The 15,817-nt window shown below is 48.5% G+C and overlaps 1 protein-coding gene across 3 annotated transcripts in view; it reads right to left on the bottom strand.

The window, feature by feature from the left end:
- The window catches only part of LOC133492581 (cadherin-6-like), a 40,931-nt gene extending 25,671 nt beyond the window's left edge, over positions 1–15,260 (bottom strand). For 2 of the 3 annotated variants that reach the window (XM_061804994.1, XM_061804990.1), the window contains exons 1-3: positions 14,835–15,260; positions 14,611–14,696; positions 14,236–14,431 (exon numbers count right to left, since the gene is read on the bottom strand). The gene's annotated coding sequence lies outside the window, so the exon portion shown is untranslated. The remainder of the gene's footprint in view (positions 1–14,235; positions 14,432–14,610; positions 14,697–14,834) is intronic. The other variant, XM_061804991.1, reaches the window with a different exon arrangement.
- Positions 15,261–15,817: the final 557 nt, after the last annotated feature.

The raw sequence follows: 15,817 nt of genomic DNA on the forward strand, positions 1-15,817 counted from the left end.
CCCCGGGAGCGCCGCCCGCTCGGCCGAATGAGGCCCGTGTTGGGCTGTTTTGCTTTTATCGCCACGTCGCTGACCCCCGCGGGAGCCGACCACTAATGAACAAAGAAAGCCCAATTGATCCGTGTTGGCGTTTGATTCCCGAGACCGGGGCGGGGCGCACGCTTGCTTTCTCTCCGGGATTCTGAATCGCTGATTGCTTCTAATGAGTGAGCGACAAGCCGGGGGAGAAGTCAAGGAAACTGGAAGTGACAATACGGGGTGGGGGGCATATTGTGAGCTGGATGTTAAGAACGTGACAAGCACAATGCGGACTGTTGGAACGCAAACGCTTCGGTGGTCCAACGACCTCGGAATTTGTCCAAAAATGTCAAGTGACCCGTCAGCTGGAAGCAAGAAAGTAACAAATGCGTCTTTTTTTGTACTTTCTGGAACTTTTCAGGAAGACCAACGATATTTTCTTCCAGCAGTTTTTAACGTTTCATTTTAAACATCAAACTTCTGTTCCCGTTTGCACAAAAGAAGGAAAGCACTTTTGTGTTTTTGTTCCTTCAGAGTACCAAGTGGCAAGCGTCAACCCAAGTTCTGCACTACACCGCCAGTAACAAGCCAGCTCAAGCCGGATAAAAATTCAGGGAGACTGAAGCGAGCCCATCGGCGGGCGGCGAGGAAGTTAGCTTCCGGGCCGGACGGGAGATTGAATTATTTGTCCTTATCGCGTAGCAACCACATTGCGGCCCGGTTTCTATTTCCCATTTCACACCTGGAATGTTGCGAGATAGCTCGTGTTCGTCTTGGCCCCGATGGACAATCGGCAGTCAAAAGACGGAATTATCTATCGCGAAGCTACCGCCCACGCGCCCCGCCCAGCCCCCCCCCGCCCGCCTTCCTCCACATGCTGTTATTCGAGATAAACAATCAATAGTGCATTAATGCGTCCCCCTCGCCGGCCAATGTCACCGGATCACTTTGAGCGGCTAATCTTGCTCAGCAACTGGAAAAATGATATATTGGAATTTTACCGCTCTCGGCCGTCACTTGGTCACGTTTGAGGTCAGCGCGTGTTTCTTTTGCTTCCTTTCGCGCCGGCAAAAGACTTACGCTCGCCTTCTTTACAGCAAAGGTGACCAGTTTTATTGCAGAACTTGGGGGGCCGGTGGGGGGGGGGGGGGGAGAATCCGCGCAATCGATTTGCAGCGAGGAATGGACATTTAAAACATGATTCCCAGCCAGACATTTAAAAGCATTGCGGCGCTCTTGATTTGATGACCGCCCCCCTTTCCGAATACTGATGACGTTCCTGCGGGAGGGACGGGAAGGGGGGAAAGGTCGTTCGGCCGCGCTGCGCTGCGCTCCCCCCTTCCTCTTTGCAACGCTTCCATGCGGCACATTTGCATCTGCATTCCCAAAGCTACCATTGAGGGGAAAACAAGACGGGGCTTTTTGTTGGAAACCGCGATGTGAAAAAAAGAAAACAAAGGCGCACTTATGAGGAGGCCCGACTTGCCTCTCCTTCCCCCAGACGCCGATCAATCACTCTTATTTCATCCCCTTTCATTAGGATGTGCCCCCCGGCCCAACGGCCGGGCTATCAAATAAGACCCCAAATAAAAGACTCGGCTGGATCATTGCGCTCGCTGTAGCCAAGAAGAAGCAAGCACAAGGAGGTTGTGGGTGGGAGGGGGGCGGTGGAGTGCTTGGATGGCGATGTGAGGCAGCTGTCTGTCAGAATAAAAAAAAAAACACGGGGAAACCCCCCACCACCCGGGAAGCTGTTCCCATCTTCAAGCCACCCGCCCGTACTGCGACGCCACTACGACAGGCCACACTCGTTGACTGTACTCGTTGAATGATTCGGGTAGAGTGAACATGCGCTTCTCATTGTGGGAAAGAACTCACAACCGCTGTCAATGAGTAGCGGCAAGTTTTCAGTTTTAATGCGAAACAAGGTGTAGGGAGGGGCTGAACTTGCAGGACGGTTGGATGGTGCCGCATGAGGAAGAACGTCAGATTAAAATCAAGAAGACCACGCACCTGCCTGTACTCTGAATTCCACCCAGTTGCACCCAATCCATTTGTTGCCAGACTATCTGACCCATGTGGTGTGAAACCTCACATTTGTTTTGTCTGAAAACTCAAAACGACCATTATCGTCAAGTGGCAAGCTTCCAGTTTTCGGTAGAACAAGGCCATGGAGCGGGAGGTTGTGGCTGGGCGCTCGTCGGCCGTTAGGAAGTTGAAAGGTCGTGTCGGGAGCAGCACGGAACAAATCGGACTGAGCATCTCAGACTAAAAACGAGACGTAGCGTGGTGCCGCCCAGCAGGGCCCAACCCCTTCACCCTTCCTGCAGACTCTGTCAAGATTTAGAAGAAAACAAAGATAAACTAGCATCTAGAAGACAACTGGATCATTATTATATTTTGCAAATTTCCGAGCTGATGTCCAAAAAAACCTTCTGCTTGGTAGTGTTAAGAGGAGCTCTTCATGAGCCGGGTCAACGTCTGATCCGGCGCTCCTTTTCGTTGTGTTCCCCCTACGGAGGAGGGCAGTTGGCTTCCCGTTGGTTTCCAACTTCATCACAGCTAAATAAAAGTTGCCTGAACTTGCATATTACAAAAAAGCGCACATTCAGCCACCCGCACAAACACAAAGACGCACACCCCAAACGCAACACAAACTGGACCTACAGAAGACTGGGAGCAGGAGGCACCTGTGCGACATGCTCATAAATAATGGAAGGTGCCGGAGCATCTGTCAACTTTTCTGTCAAAGCTGCTTTCGTCAGACGTGTCGGGTCGGCGAACAGAACAAAACCCGTGCACCTGACGCCCCTGTTTACGCCGCCACCCCCGGCGCTCACCTGCACACCTCGGCCCATCTGATTTACGAGGTTCCCGGCTCCTACGGCAATTCTTCTCGGACAAGCTCGCCGGATAAATTGAGTCGCTTGTCCTCCTCGTGCTTCCATAAATAAAAGCAGCAGCGTGCCTGCCATCCGCCGCCCTTCCCCCCCTCCCCTGCTTCTCATCAAACACACACACAATCCCCCCGAAGCTTCCGGAGGCAGCACGGTTGGTGGCGGCGGCGGCGAGGAGGAGGGAGTAAACGCACACCTCCAGCCACACGCGTTTGTCGACTCCAATACGGTGGCCGTCACTTGACATTAACACTCGCTGGAAGTTCTTCCCCAAAACAGGAAGGAAGGTTTCACACTTCCAGAGTGAAAGAGCGGGCAGCGCGATAGGCTCGCCCCCTCCTTGATTGCGTCCAATGTTTCTTCAAAACAGAACCCTCCTTGATGGGGCCGTGATCATATGGAGGCTCGTCTTTTGTCTTTTTTTCCCCCCCCAGTCTGACAAAGTCAATCTGATCTGTGGTCTAGAACCGTCATCCAACCACACAACTGCTGTCCCCAGGAGAAACTGGTTGGACCCTGCTGGATGGCATCCATTGCTACGTCATATAAGAACACGGGCCAACCTGCAGTAGCTGAAACATATGGATGCAAGTTTTCTTTAGTTATGTGCAATTGTCATTCTATGGATGAAAAAAAAATTCTCTGCTATCCGCCACTTGAAGTTAGCATCGTTACTGCAGCCACGATTGTTTGTCAAGCACCACCTGGCGCTGTTAGCCTACCCTTTGAACCCTGAAGTGTCACCTAATCCCGCCTCGCTCCCCCCCTCAGACTCTCTTAAAAGCCACTTAGAGGCTCCCAAGACACCGGATTGAATTAAAACTCTGCTGAATCAAATTAGCGTTAAAGTGAGCAAAGTCTCATGGGCGCATCACGTCTGGAGGCCACGTGTCACGGAGTGACATCACGGCTGCCTCTGAGGTTACAGCTAGCGGCCACGGCCGCGGCCTACAGACGTACACGCTGCCTTAAACGCCAAATCTTCTGCCGGTTACATAAGGAGGGCAGCGAAGATGTGGCCAAGATGCCACAATCGTTTGCTGCTTGGAGACGAAGCGACAAATTAAAAGGGAACTAACATTTCAATTCAATCCCCGGCAAAAAGTAAACAAATGAACTTTGTAGGTTGCCGCTTTTTCCCCCATTTACTACATTTACTTGCAGATCTGCCACATTCAATATGGCAGACGTGTGGATTCATCGCAGAACAGGCCAGCCCTCTCGATGAGGCGTCTATTTATATACGTCTATGCCCTGCGGAGCACCCATGCTAATGAGATTATAATTATAATTAATACAAATGGAATGTTTAATGCAATTTTTCCATTTCAAAGAAAGTCCGGCGGCGGCGTTGCCCGAGCACGCAGTGGGATTGTCCTCTGGCAAACAAGAACCCGAGTTTGCTTTCATTAGATCAAACTAGCTTGCAGCTCCTGAAACTCGAGGCGGCTCGGTTGCACCGCGAGCCTCCGCTGGCAGGACCTGCCCCACTTCTCGGCCCTTCCTGGCATCTTCACTTGAGTTTGCCACTTGACGTTAATACTTGTGAGTTCTTCCAGAACAGACAATCAGGAAGGTTTGACACTTCCACAGGGAGACAGCAGGGAGGGTGAACGGGTGGTGCCCACTGGTCCCTTTAACATGGGAACGTCTTTCCGGATCTTAATGCCGTCATCAGGAAGGTTTCACACTTCCACAGGGAGACAGCAGGGAGGGTGAACGGGTGGTGCCCACTGGTCCCTTTAACATGGGAACGTCTTTCCGGATCTTAATGCCGTCATCGGTCAGGTCTCTGGTTTTAATGCGCCAAATTCTGATTTGTGATCTTATCTCCTCCCCACACCGCCGTCCAACTTGATGGTGCTGCCTCAGAGCCGCAAACCCACTCCAACCCCTGCCCTTGTTTCTCCAGAAAACAGCAACACTCTCTGCAGAAGTGACGACGCTAAACGGGTGGCGCCCATTGAACAAAACGGAATTTCTTCTGAGCTTTCATGGCCTTATCAGGCCATTCTCGTCTGGTTTTCAAGTCTTGACAGTTCTAATCTGTGGTCATTCAACCGCCGCAGTGCCACCCCGAGCAGGGCCTCGCCATCTTGCCCCCTTCACGCGTTTCTCCATCAAACTGGAAGCTCCTCATGTTGTGTCAACACTCGCTGCGAGTTTCTTTCACACTTCTTGAACAAGCCACTGCGGAAAACCGAGGGTGTTTACCGAATTGGCTGCTGAGAACGCCCTCGCCACTTGAGTCTTCCCCTCAGTTTCCGTCCGACCGCTCTGATCTGTGGTCCAGTTACTGCCCAATTGTTTTGTCCCAAAACTGGAAGCTCGCTACGTGGTTGAGCTACCACTCGTTTTCCCCAAATTCAAGTAGTCACACCTCCGGAGGAATGGAGCGGGGAGGGTAAACAAGCAAACGGCTCGGGCACCTCTGGAGCTCGTGTATTCCGAGCGGGGCTTCATTACGCTGGAAGGACCTGCCCCATTTTTGCCGCGTGCTGTCAAAGCGTAATTGGCGGCCCGCGAGACCCCAAACATCCATTCGTCACGTACTGTCGTCAAAGCGTTGCTTCTCGCCGCCTCCCGAACATGACCTTTGCCCCCCAAGCGGACGGCTTATGCCGCCCGCACCGGTCTCGGGGCCGCACAGTCGCTTGCTATTATTAGCGGCCGTGTGTGCATCGCGTCCCGTGAGCGCACGCCGTTCGACAGGTAGTTTTGTTTGCGAGCGCCTTCCATTTTATTTCCCGGCTTGTCAGTGAAGCGTCATGATGGCGGCGAGGGAGCCTGAAATGATGCCTTTTTTTTTTTTTTTTATTCTGGGGGGGGGGATTGGAAGAAAAATAGGAGCTTTGCTGATGTGCCGCCTGTTCATTTACAGTAAAAAAAAAAAAAAAAAAGAAAAAGATAAGAAAGTCACAAAGGATTTCTGTGCGCACAATGGAATCCAGATATCATTCATGAAATAGACAGGAGACCATTATCCACAGGAGGAGGGGTGACAGGCCCGCGGGGAAAAAGGGTGCGCACCAAGACAGCCAATCCTACGCCCCCCGAAGCCAGGCAGGAAAGAGACTTTCTGCTTTATTTTTTAAGAGCCGCAGTGTTGCTGTCATCTGCAATAACGGCCGTCATTCCTCCTGAAGGCTGCTGGAGAGCACGAGCGAAATGCGCACACGTAAACAAACTAAGTGGCATCTCGATGGACGACCTTCAGTCCGGCGCACGCCGAGCATCATGACGGCGAACCGGCAGCCAGGCGCGACTAATCGATTGTTGGTTCGTCGTCTTTTAAGAATTTTTCTCCGCCGTGGAATTTAATGCATTTAATACAGCCCGAGTAGTCCGCGGCCTCAGCGGGCAGCTGCAGAAGCCTGATGTTTGCCGGGAGCTGAGCGAAATTCGGGGAACGTTTCCAGGTAAATGTTTTGTTTTCATCACGGAGGCAGCCGGTACGCAAACACACGCGCGCACAGTCGAGGCAAACCAGACCCGACGAATGGATTAGCGATGACTCATCAAATCGTCGGCCGGCGTGTGAAATTCGCAGTAACGAAGATGGTCGAATGGCGGCGAGGTCATTTCCGGTGGAGAAAACTTACAAAGTACACCAATCACAATAATTTGGTGTTTTTCTATTTATGGTTGACACAATTAAAACGATTCATGGTCATTATAACGAGTGCCAATTATTGCCAGTTTTTCACTTGTCTCGTTTTGGCTTGGTCCGGTCGGTGTACTTGTTCAGAGCATTTTTGCAATATCTCCACCTACAGCACCTCACAAGAGTCATGCAGCCCTCCCCATTTGTGTAAATTTTCTCTTCTGTCCATTCATGGCACAACACTGCAACAAACGCCACTTTGCTCCGGCGTCGTCACTGCACAGCTTGTACTTTTTCAATTTTTTGGACTCGACACACACCCATTAATCTCCATCACTGGCTACAAAGTGAAAATGTCCAAATTGCGTCCCAAAACTGTTGTGGCCGCGATATTTTGTGCTCCACCACGGCCGCATGTTTAGGTCCTCTCCCGACGTCCTCCGCTGGTCGGGCCGCCTCTTGCGCCGCTGCCCATAGCGGGTTCTCTGATCCGCTATTAGCCCGCTGTCATCCCTTGGTCAATACGACCCCCCCCCCGTCCCTCGCTATCATCTCCCAAACCAAATCCTCCACGTCAGCGCCCTCCCGTCCGCAGCGCCTTTATTAAGCGGCTGTCACGGTGAGCAGCCGGCGCCGGATCGCCGTTAGAGGCCCCCGCCGTCCACTCGCCGCAGGCCCGCTTAAGCCCCGGGGCTTTGCAACGACAGCAACCTCGTGGGGGGGGGGTGCTGTGGACGTGATCTGAACGCGCTCACAGCAACTTGCTGCAAGGACAACAAGAAGATAGTTAAAGGATGCATGTACACTACAAGTACAAGTGCACAAATAACTATTTTCTTGAAAAAAAAACAAAAAAAAAAAAACAATATTTCTGGCTTGAAATGCGGATTTGAAGCCATCATTTAAAACTCCAACTTGGAACATTCTGACTCGGCCCCAACCCTGCCTCAAAACCATAGTTTGAAACCCTAACCCTTGTTTAGGACACTGAAAACTGTCATTTGGAACCCCGCTTAAAAACTAAATTTGATTGGAAACCATTAAACTTTTTAGAAACCTGAACTCTCAGCCCCGTAACTTGGGCTCCATAACCTGACTGACAGAACTAACCCTGGTTTGAAAGCCTTATTAGGAACTCGAACTTGAAACCCCTCATCCAGGCTTGAAAGCCGGACCCCCTTGTTTGAGACCTTAACTCCCGTTTCTAAAACCAAAAACCCTAAAAATCCATAAAAGGTCATTTGAAATCCAAACCCTGTGGCTAGAAACCCAAATCCTTGTTTCAAACCTTGAGCCTTGCTTGACTCTTTTGTAGCAATAACAAGGTTGCTCATGTGACACACTTTTTTTTAAATAAATAACCATTTTCAAGGGTAAAAAAAAAAAAAAAAAAAAAAAAAAAGCTGATCTATATCGGTGGCGTTAATACGACTTTACGGAAGCAAACTGTTCCAATTTGTGAAAGTCATTTAGCCGGAGTTGATTTGCGAGCGCGCCGTCGTCACCTCGGCCGCTTAACAGGAAGCGTCCGCGCGCCGACTCGCCCGCGGCCGTGCCGGGCGTGATTAGATTTTGATAGTCATCTGGATCCATGATTCCAACTATTAGATTATTACCGTCCGCCCTCCCCGCAGCCACGCACGCACACAGACATCGGATGTAGGGATTTCATTCCAAATCCAATCCAAAAGCCGTTGCCGGGTCAAAAAATCGATTTCACCTCTAACGGAAGAAAGACTGATGGCTCGGCATCCTCGGCGCCGGGAGAAGAGACTCCCCCTGATCGTTGGGAAAGAATCCTTCACGTACCTTTGGAGGACTTTGCTTTGCCCTCAAAAAAGTCATTCCAAATAAATAAACCTGTTTTCCTTAAAAAAAAAAAAAAAAATACCACTTTATTCTTGTAAGATTAATACTTGATTAATGAATGAAAAAAAAAAAAATCTCACATCTTGAATTTTAGTCTCGGAAAGTTTTTCAGCTAAACAAGACCAACTTTATTCCCTCCAAAAAATATTAATTTAAACGACATTCCCTCTATTTTCTGAACAAACTACACCGAGAGCGCTTTTGACGGGCAAATAATCGTCTTTTCCCAGATCCACACGTGAGAAAGGCGCCATAAGGTACGCTGACTCAGCGCACGGCCGCGCTGGAAGGTCAGCGGCTTCTTTTACATAACGTCCGCTCTTCACGCCACGGACCGCGTCATTCATTTTCCCACAACTCACACCTTCTGCTAATGAACGTGACACCTCCGCACTGTTGATACTCTAAAACATGACACGGACTCTGTTGATCGAGTGTGGGACGCGTAAACTTGTCTGACTTCCAACGCCTCGGCATTCCTCTCCCTCGTAGTCGACGTCGCGAGCCGTGATTCGCCGCTTAAATCTCGGCGGATCTCGAATCCAAACTGATGCAACTCTGCCATCTAGCGGGACCTGTTCGTCATTACAGCGGCTCACAAGCCAGAATTTCACAGACGAGCTGGGGTAGCGCCTTTGCCAAAGCTACTAGTTGAAAAATATACTTGACGACTATGCACGTCGCTGGCAGTGAACGGGTTAAGACTAAAACAGGAGCTGTTAAAAATTGAAGAAAATTTACCGATCAGTTCGGGGACCTTAAACGTGCGTTTGCGCTGATGCATTTATCGACATCGTCGCGCCTCGAAGACCTGTGAGGACAAAGAGCCTGGCCCACAATCAGTGAGGAAGTTGGGACACTAACACTCATCATTAGAAATGCTGTGGCGTTTATCCAGTGTGTGTGTGTGTGTGTGTTGGGGGTTTGGGGTAAGCGGATGGTGGGGGTGTGGTGGTGGTGGTGGTGGTGGTGGGGGGGGGGGGTCGACCGTATTGGCAGACGCTTCTTCAACATTGGCAGCACTTTCCCGCCTCCCACCCAAAAGAACAAATCCAAACTGATTTCATCCTCCCGCGCCAGCCGACTGTGGAAAGATGGGACTTTTTTTTTTTTTCTTCTTCTCCTTTTCACTTCACAGGGGCGGGGGTGGGGTGGGGGGGGGGGGGGAGAGCATCACCAGACGGCGCTTGGTCCAGATCTGGACCCGTTGTGATTCTTTTGACAAATGTTTGTTAGTTTTTACACAAGTTCTACTCGACTTGGACTACGACTCAAGTCAATTACTACTTTTGCTTAAAAAAAAAAAAAAAAAATCTACCAAATAAGATTGACACCAGAATTAAAAGAAAATAATAATATATATATTTTTAAATTCAACTACTGTATATATATTTTTAAAAACAACTTGACCAAAAACCAAATAGAGATCAAATAAATTACAACTTCATTAAATGTATTTATTGGAAGATACATTTTGTCTCGTGAAAACAGAACATTATCTCACTTTTTATCAAAAAATATTTTAACGTCACTCTCTTAAGCACATGACTATTTTAAATCAGAGATTTTTTTCATCTTAAAAAAAACCACAACAGTTCATCTTAATCATTGGTGAGTAAAATTTATCTTGACACATTATGACCTTTGCCCCCCCACCCCAAAAAAACTGACTTTGCAAAATTACAACTTAATACAACTTCATTTGCCTTTTTTTTTTTAAAGTTAATTCTCTTGAGATTATTTCTTTATTCTTGAAAAATTTTAATGTGTAAATATGATTTTATCTTGCAAAAATGAAGGCTTTGGCTCTTTAAAAAAAATTGACTTTATTCTTGGCAATTTTCCATTTCACTCTTGCAAGGATATTACTTTTTTTTAATTCAAAAATGGATTTTAATATTGTGAGTCATTTCTAATTGAAAAATCAATACATGTCACTTCATCCTTGTGAGATTGCAAGTTTGTGTTAAAAAAATAAACAATAATAATAATAATTGTCTACTGTCAGTGAATTACCAGTGCCACCACGACCAACGTTCACTATTTTTCTTACTTCCATTCAAGAATGATTTTCATAGAAATCAACGATAACTCAAAATGAGGCCAATGTAAGAGTGGGTTGATGGCACCGTCCAGTCAACGATCTTCGCCGACGCCACGAATCCCGGACGTGGACTTGAAGACATTTTGCTCAAGTGGGCCTCTTAAACTTTCACTGGCGGACGTGTGCCGAGTCCCGCGAGCTTCGACCGGCGCCGAGGACACCAAACGCGATCTCCATCCAGACCCCTTTGGAAACGGATTCGGGACTTGAGCACAAAGCGGGAGCGCTAATGAGGCATTGTTTAGCGAGGTGTGAATGGTGGGATCCACACGTGTTTATCTTTTTCCCACACGGGGAGACAAATGATTTTTTTTTTTAGGGGGAGGGGTCGGCGGGATTTAGGCGGACTCGGCGCTGAGCCGCCGTCCTGGCCGCTATCCAGCCTCAAAATCCCCCCGTGGTGGAAAGCGGCGGAGAAGCCCGCCTTCGCCGTTCACGCGGCAAAAGGGGGTCTCGGCCGAGTCGGACCGACCGTCCCGGCGTGCCGATGGCGGGACTAACGGGAAACGGACCGCTTCCAACCCAGGTTTTGCGCGCGGAAGCGGGACGCGGCGATAACCGGGCGGCGGGCCAGGAAGTGGGAGAGTTTTTGTGGCTTGCGGGGCGGGGCCACCAAGTCGTGCCTGCCAGGAAATCTTCTTGACCAGTCATGAGCAAACAACGATGAGACAAGTGTGCAAGTGTCCAAAGATGATTTTAGACAAGCGTCGGTCGTCACGTGGTGCCATCTTTTTTCCTCTTTTTTTTTTTTCTTTTTTAATGACGGAAAAATCCTCCTGCAAATTTGCACGGAAGCTCACAACTTGGAACAAAACGTACATCTGTGCTATTAAGCCTGCTATTGTTTGGCAGCATTTTCCATCTGCAAAGTTACAGTTTTGAAAGCCGCAACACAAGCTTGGTTAGGAGAAAATAAAAAAAAAACCAAAACAACATTCTTTTCTCACTCCTCCTCCTTAACAATCGAATGCAGAACGACGCATTCTTTGCCAAATATAGCGAGTGTACTATCGCTTTTCTCGGCGAACTGTCACACGCTCTTACTGTTTAGTTTTTTTTTTTTTTTTCCCTCCAAAGTTACAAAATTTTGACACCACACAATTCAAGGGAGCTCGACATTCCGAACACGTCCGACTTGGGTGTACAGCTATTTTTTTCCCCCAGCAATCCGTCACATGGTAGTGCCGGTTTTTTTTATTATTATTATTTTTTTTTTTTAGCTCCAACTTGCACAAGTGACACTTCATAATTCAGGCTAGCTTGACATTTCTTGCACAAGCTCAGATGTGTTCCGATTGTCTCGGCGATCAGTCACGCGTCTTGACTGTTCTTGTTTATTAGCTCCAAAAAAGGTACACAACCGACACCTCATAAGTCAGGCTAGCGTCGAATCTTTCACCCGACACCTGCTGGGTTGCGCTCCTTTATTCCCCCCCCCCCCCCCAGCAATCCATCACATGCTAATGCTATTTTTCCAGTTCCAAAATTTTGATACCCCATAAATCAAGCTGGCTCGACATTTCCTACAGATACCCGATACTTTTCATCTTGTACTTCCGAAATCCTTTTCCCTGCAACCACTGCGAGGAAAAACGCGGGACTTAAACAAAATGAGCATAATTAATGTTTCAAGTGTTATTGCTTTTCTCAGCCATGCATCACAATATGGCACAGGATTTTTTTTTTTTTTTAAGCTCTTAAGTTGCACAATTTCAGCATCCCATCCGTCGGGCTAGCAAGCTTGAAATTCCTTCCGTCACTTCTGCCACCGTTTGGCAACATTACTTCTCCTGAAAACGTGCCAGCACCGCACCAGATGTCCTACCATTTTTCTCAAACACACGGTGACACTGTTTATTTCATTTGTTTGCTCTTTTTTTTTTTTTGGATTACACAATTCCAACAGCGCATACATCAAGCTAGCTTAAAGCTCCTCTCACAAGCCTAAACTGACTCTTGGAAGGAAACGTTTGCAAAACAACGTTCGGCGATAAAGATGAGAACGTTTCTTAACTTAGAAAATTGAGAACAAACGGAAACATATTGGCCATTAGTCAAATTACAGTCAGACTTTAAGGATCCCCCCCCCCCAAAAAAAAAAATGTTTCTAGCCCAAGGCCACACCGCTAATGCTAAGCTAATAGTAGCGACAGACTGAAGGAGTCCAACAAAGACAAACAAACTGGCAGCCCAAGGGGCTCTTTTGGTCTTCAAATATGGCCGACGTACGTCCATTAGAGCCTCCGCCCAGAAAACATCAGGGTAGGGGGTGGGGGTGGGGGTGGGGGTGGGGGGCGCTCCCACTGGGTACGGGCCACGGGCGGCGGCTGCCGCTGGAATTTTTTCGCGTTATCAGCTGCATGACGGCGGAAGGAACATCCGCCGTCATCGCCGCCGACGCGGCCCATCTGGAGCGCACGTAACATCATCAAGTCGGGGTCAGCGGTCAGCCCCGCGCCGCCCCCGGGGGACGTGCCACCATCGGGTGACGTCACGGCTGTCCGCGGGAGACAGAGATGGAGTTTGGCAGATGGAAACCACTTCTTTTGAAATTGAATCTGCTGAGTCGGTGAGATGAGGAAGATGAAAAGTGAGTGAATGTCTTTTAGAATGTGAACTCTGCGCCGAAGGATGCAAACGGCTCCGATGGCGCTTTGTTTTCCCGGTCCCCGTTCGTCACATCGGTTCTTCTCGCTTACACACACACTCTGGACCAACATGGCCATATGAGCCTGTGCTATTTGCGGGCCCTTTAAATATTCAACACCTGCCGCGTTCCCCGCTCGTCTTTGATCAGCTTCCGATTCCACCGCGCCCGCTTTCATGTGCGGGCATCAAACCGGCGCAACCTGCACTGCGAGCCTCTCCCCCCGCTGACGCTCGCTTCCTTTCGCCGGGCCGCTCGCCGTTGCCAGCGCCGCGACGGGGAACTTGTTCACACCAGAAGGAGGAGCCGAGGATAGCCCAGCATGAGTCTTGCCCGGTCCAGTTTTCACGTTTACATGTGTGTGTGCTTGACTAGCATCCTAATCCCAAACTCAAATTGATTGTAAAATTAATTTTAATAGCCCATCTTGGATTTTAAAGTGACTAACTGCATGCAGCATGGAGGACAAGCCCTCAGAGCAACGACGGACTCCTACAACTTCCACTGCAACTTTAAAACAATTTATTTAAAAAGATAAATGCAAACCTAAAACACCTAACGTCACTTTTCAGAGCACAGGTGTACATTTCATTCGTTATTAATTGTATTAATCTCATGTCCTGCCATGTAATGTTCATGTTTGCAAAAAAAAAAAAAAAAAGGCCCCAGCAGCTCCACCTGCACCGGAGCGTCGCACCTGCACGCAGCCGAGCCTCGCTGCAGGAGGCCCGGGCAAAAGAGTGCAGCGCCGCGGGGGGGGGGGGGGGGGGGAGTGGAAGTGATCAAGGTGAGCGATAATCAAGTTATGATCATCATTTTTTTTTTTTTTACCGCGATATAAGAGCACACTGCTACTCGTTATTTCATTTTGGGAAGGGGGGGGGAGTGAAAGTTTCAAATACTGTAAAGTGAAAAACGCTCCAAGTTGTGCCGCTCATGCATATGCAAACATAAAAAAAGAGGTCGTTTGTTGTTGTTACACAAGCCCCCCACCCCCACCCCCACCCCGATGAGACCCCGCAGCCCAGAATCGGCACGGCAGGCCGGAACCGAGTCGAGCGCACAAAACAAAGCCGAAAAAACAAGAACCTCGCACCTGGATGATGACGGCGACGACGACGGAGCGGCTTCGTCCCGGCGGCGGCGGGGGGGTTGGGGGAGGACGGAGTGCTGGGAGACGCAGGAAGGAGTATCCGATTGAGAGCAGCCCGCGTCGGCCGCGCGTCCGCAGCAAACTGCGTCCTCGCTGGGTGGATGACACGGAGGCTGAGGGGACGCCAGCCGCCCATTGGCTGTCGAGTCCCCGGCAGCAGAGGCGGGCGAGAGGGGAGGGGAGGAGAGGAGAGGAGAGGAGAGGAGAGGAGGAAGGGAGAGGGGGAAACAAACAAACAAAAAAAAAAAAAAAATCACCACCTTCCAACTTTCACAGCCGTTTCACTTCTTTTCTCGGGGATCGCGACGAGACGCTTACTCAATTTCATGAGTCGACAACAGCAGGGGTCGGGAACCAAATGCCGATTCATGCCAAATATTTGACAATGTCATTTCAAAACAGCCCTGCACATTTTACAAAAAATGAGCACAGCTGTATTTTGGCATAAATGTCAGACTTTTGGAGTACAATAAGCCTCGGAATTATTTTTAAATCACTTTGCGATGGTTTTGCTAACAGATGATGACAAAAGTGCTTCTTACCATGAATGCGACTTGTGGTCTTGCTGATGGCTTTGCAGTCTTGTTTCATTCGTCTTTAGATTAAGCCTCGTGCAGGCGTTGGAACGTAATTCAAGTTGATTTCCCATCGTGAACAGTTTTTTTTTTTTTTGCAAACAAACTTAAGGCACGACATTTTCGTCGTTTGGTTAGCTTAAGTTGTTTGCTAGCATCATGTGCGAATATTTCGGCATTCTCCCAAACTTATCTGTGAATTTAGACACACAGCAGAAACGTCTCCCTCCACAAAATATGTCAATTTATGTTGAAAAATTGGGTGCGCCTCATTTTTTTCTTTTGTTTGAGTGACTTTTATCAAAAACGTTTTCATAGCTTTCCGACCCGATTTGCGCATGCGCACATCGACCGCAACAGCAACTACGGCAACTCCTACTAGGACAAACTTGTCTCTGCAACTACGGCAACTCCTACTAGGACAAACTGGTCGTCGTTTGCGTTGCCTGCACGTCTCCAGTTTTTAATAATGAGCCATATTCAAACTTCAAAAGAGCCAGGTACGATTCCCGAGTCATTTGTTCCCAAGCCCTGGTGTAGAATATGGTTTCTTTCATCCAAATTTTAATTTAAAAAAAAAAACACATGCAACACTTGAACAAAAATTGCATGCTACACTGTAAGCACTGCACGCTAATCATGCTGCATAAAAATCATTTGATCATTAATGTGAACGTGTACATCAGTTTTACCTTGACATCTTGTTCGAATGTTTTCAAGAGGGAAAAGGACAAATGATGTGCAACCGATTACACAAATTATTTTCCCCCCTTTTCCATGTCATCTTATTCTAATATTTTCACGAGGGAAAAGGACAAATGATGTGCAACCGATTTAAATAAATGATTTTTTCCCCCGTTTTTTCTTTCCAGTGATTGATACCTGTCGGGTAAAAAAAGACACTCAATTTGACAAATAATTACATATCACGCTGTTTATATGCTACGTAA

The sequence above is a fragment of the Syngnathoides biaculeatus genome, chromosome 19 (genome assembly GCF_019802595.1).
Source record: "Syngnathoides biaculeatus isolate LvHL_M chromosome 19, ASM1980259v1, whole genome shotgun sequence".
Classification (NCBI taxonomy): domain Eukaryota; kingdom Metazoa; phylum Chordata; class Actinopteri; order Syngnathiformes; family Syngnathidae; genus Syngnathoides; species Syngnathoides biaculeatus.